This window comes from Simochromis diagramma, unplaced genomic scaffold (assembly GCF_900408965.1).
Source record: "Simochromis diagramma unplaced genomic scaffold, fSimDia1.1 OVJJ01000517.1, whole genome shotgun sequence".
In the NCBI taxonomy this organism is placed as follows: Eukaryota; Metazoa; Chordata; class Actinopteri; order Cichliformes; family Cichlidae; genus Simochromis; species Simochromis diagramma.
Genome location: NW_024387173.1, coordinates 1677618 through 1681862, shown reverse-complemented (window position 1 = coordinate 1681862; position 4245 = coordinate 1677618). Strand labels below are relative to the sequence as shown.

General features: G+C 40.8%; 1 long non-coding RNA gene across 1 annotated transcript; it reads right to left on the bottom strand.

The window, feature by feature from the left end:
• Positions 1–2835: 2835 nt before the first annotated feature.
• Positions 2836–3840, bottom strand: LOC120744748. Its single transcript, XR_005698453.1, has 2 exons — positions 3487–3840; positions 2836–3388 (listed from the first exon to the last, which is right to left on the bottom strand). It is a non-coding gene; the product is annotated as an uncharacterized LOC120744748 (long non-coding RNA).
• Between the last annotated feature and the right edge of the window lie 405 nt (positions 3841–4245).

Here is a 4245-nt window from a genome sequence, read left to right as displayed (position 1 = left end):
TCTGTGTTGTGGATGTCATCAGCCAGCAACACAAGCCCTGGTGAAATGTGGATGGTTCGGACAGCACCAAAGGTCCTGGTGAAATGTGGATGGTATTGGCCAGCACCAAAGGCCCTGGTGTAATGTGGATGGCCTCAGCCAAAAGTACAGGCCCTGGTGTGGTGAAGATGGCCTCACAGGAAGCACTGTACCTGATCTAAAGTGTATGGCCTCAGCCAACAACAGTGGACCTGGTGAAATGTGGATGGTATTGGCCAGCACCACAGGCCCTGGTGTAATTTGAATGTCCTCAGCCAGAAGCACAGGCTCTTGTGTATTGTGGATCGCATCAGCCAGCAACACAAGCCCTGGAGAAATGTGGATGGTATCAACGAGTAGCACAGGCCCTGGTGTAATGTGGATGGCCTCATCCAGCAACACCACAGGCCCTGGTCAAATGTGGTTGTTTTCGGCCAGCAACACAGGCCCTTGGGTAATTTGGATGGCTAGCAGCACAGGCCCTGGTCTGGTGAAGATGGCCTCACAGGAATCATTGGCCCTGGTGTATTTTCGATGGCATCAGCAAGCAGCACAGACCCTGGTCTAGTGAAGATGGTCTCACAGGACCATGAGCCATTTACACTGACCAGTGTTTCACTTTAACTGTAACACATTCATTATTTAGTTCCAACATTTCTAAGAGAAATAACTGAATGTAAAAAATGGCAGCCCCCAGGCCAGGTTTAATTGATAGAGATATATGCATGCATTGTGAAATTTATGTATCCCATATAATTGTTATTCACCTAATCATGGCATACCCACCCCTTCCTCCCTAGTTAACTGCCACCCAAAAGAACTAGTGGGGCTATTTACACACTCACAACCAGTGTGGGGTAAAAAGAGCCACCAAAAAGCTGTCAGCCACAGATGTGCTAGAAGAGTTAGAAACTCTACTTATGGAGAAACTTTCTAAGTCTAACAGGGGACAGGTACTCCTGCCCAAATAACATGATATAACCCCACACACAGCCCAGCCATAAAATGAACCAAGTCATTTAATTAAAGACAGCATGGGACCAAATGCATTTCTTCCTCCTGAATTAAATGAATGAATGGATGAAAGTTAAATGACTACAAACCTAAAGCCACTAGTTCCCACACTGGAGCTCCCTGACACTGTGTGTTAACCGTATTTAGCTTGTATCAACAGTTGTAACAGGCTAAGCCACTTGAGACACTGCATTGAATTTGTTCCTGTCTTAATGATTTCAGCTGACTGGTTTCAACTCAGATGTTCTGCTTTTTCCTTTCAGTAGATCAAATCAGCTCGTGCTGCTTCTGCTTCCAATTTAATGGCAAGAAGAAGAAGAAGAATGCTTCAGCGAAGTGGCATTCATGGTCTCAGTGAACAGTCATGGTCACACACTGCATGTGGTTTTAAAAGCAACATGTCTGTTCAGTACAACGATCGAGATGTGTAATATTAGTGCAGCTACGGTTTGTTCTTGAACATCAGTTCTGTTTTCTACTTTGATCACTTAGACCAAAAAAGTGTTGTTTTCAGATTCTTTCTTTTAAATCTATAAAGCACCTGCTCATTTTTTATTACAATTAGTTTCACATAAATGTTAGTTTTTCCTTTATGATCTTTTAATGCTTACACTACACTGTACACATTAGAGACATTTCAGTTACCTGTTTCTGTTGACTCAGAGTTGTGAAATGTTCTTTTATTTAATGCACAATATGAAGTTCATAATTTTCTTACAAATAAAACTCTAATGACAAACATGAACAGCTGTGCTTATTTCTGAGACATGAGTTTTTGAATGTGTTCATATTTAGACAGTGTGCATCTGTAATCTGAAACTGTAATGGTGAACCTGAGGTGATGGTCAACAGAAGGCAAATATATATCAATATAAAACAATATTGAAGGGCCTGTGGTGCTGGCCAATACCACGGACATTTCACCAGGGCCAGTGTTGTTTGCTGAGGCCATCCACATTACACCAGGGACAGTGATTCCTGTGAGGCCATCTTCACCACACCAGGGCCTGTCTTTACCCCCTGCAGAGTGTGGATGCTGTGCACACAATCACCTTATTTAATGTAGTAAACATGCACCGCTAGCTCACGTGACTGACTGTCTCCATAGTTATATCGTATATTATTAGCTATGTAAACAGCTTCCAAAGATACCGCCATAGCTCTCTGCAGCTGTAACACTTTCACACTTTGCAAATCATTTCACGATTTTGATAGTTATGAAGACAGAATATGTTTTTAAGGTCATGCTAGGCGGTTGCTATGGTGGTTGCTGTGGACTTGGCTGGACCGCGTCCGATTCCTGTTATTAGCTGTCCGCTGTAGGAAGGCTGCGTTCCATTTACAAGTAGTGACAGTCTGCCGCAACTCGAACTCAAACCCCGCTTTGTTCTTTAATTAGGGCCTTTTATAGCCGTTCATGACACGCACACACACACATAAAGCACTTTGCCTCACCATGAGAATGGAACTTTACCTAAGCTAACCTTTAAAATATCTGATATAGGATAGAAAAATGAAGCAACCAGAGATTTAATGATGAAGACTCTGGGTTCTGTAGTGACCTGAATGACTCTTTGCATACAATTTATTGAAGAGGATTTTAGAATGCACTTTTTTTTGATAAATTAGTTTGCTAAATTATAAGAATATATTTTTTTTCATTTAACAATTGCAACTGAAAGAAATTAAATATTGAACAAAAATATATTGTCATATTCTGAGCATGCTCAGCATGCTGACAGACTTGAAGTTGCTACAGATTTTAAGAAGTGATAATTATAGGGAAAAAATTTCTCTTTTTCATCCGTTTAATCAAACATTTGATGCCTTAGATGTCTCAGTCCTATAGCATTCTGCAACTACAACTAAGCTGAAGCTTGGATTTGGCTGCAGGTGCCCCTGTACATCCTTCTCAACATGTGGGTACCATTTAATCACACTTCTTCCTGAGCTTTGCTTCATCACAAGACCAAAGGTGGCATCCCGTGTCACGGTCATATCATCATCCAGAAGAAACATTTGAAGAAACATCATGGAGAAGAAACATTTACGCGCCTCCTGGTTTTGTTTTCTGATCCTGCAAAAAGACTGAGGACAACAAAGCCCAGAGAACACGAGATACACAACATCCAACATTCAGACTCAACAGCCTCCATAAATGAAGAGCACCAGGTTGGTTCAGTTATAGTAGATATGAGCATACTTCACATTACTGGGTATGAATAATAATCAAGAGACAAACTTTAAAGATGCAGAGCATGATGTCCCATCATCAGACTGTAAACAAACATCCACCAGGCTTCTTTGCTGGCAAAATTGATGATTCTCCTATCAGGGATCAGTAGAGTGTATTAACCTGTGGTATAAGCAGCAGTCACTGAAATATTACTGTTTCAGATAAGAAATCTAGCACATAAAAGCCAGGGTGGGAGGGATCTCTGCAAACTGACTTACCTCTGCAAGTGTGAAGCTCAACAAAAATCTGACTCTCCAGTCACAGACAAACAAAAAACTCCAGCTGGGAGATAGAAAACGCTGTCTGGGTCTTGGAATTTTTTAAATAAAGTCTGCAACACAGAAAGAGCTGTGATCATGCTATTTATTACTGCGCCAGCACACAACAAACATTGCAGTTCAGTCATGTCAGTGCTGCCACAGAAGTGGTGCTCCTACTCCTTTATGCATTCCAAGGAAGAGGGAGGAAGTTACAAACTGATCCTACATATTTATGGCTTTATCTACAAATAAAGCGTTTTTCATGGTCTTCTTAAAGACAGCTGTAAATTCAATATCCCCGTGCTGGGCAAACAGGTTTTGCAGCTGTTTGAGCTAAGATTTTCAAGTTATTCACAAAATGAAAACCTATACTAATAGTCGGAAACCTACTGTCTTGGCGAAATAAAGCGTTTTTGTACAACTTCATGAAGACAGCTGTAACTATTATAAGGGGTGGGCCATATCATACCGTTCACGTTAATCCCATTATAATGTTGGTCAATAGCGATGGGATTTCCCGCTCTTTTTAGAGAACCGGCCCTTCGGCTTGGCTCACTAAAAAGAGCCGGCTCTTCAAGTTTTTTTGTTGCTTTAATTTATTATTAACAATAATATAAAATTATGCACAAAAGGAATTACTAATGTTAAAAAATTTGTTTTATTTATATGTTTATATATAAATATATGCGGTGGTACCTAGACACAAAGCACGCATAA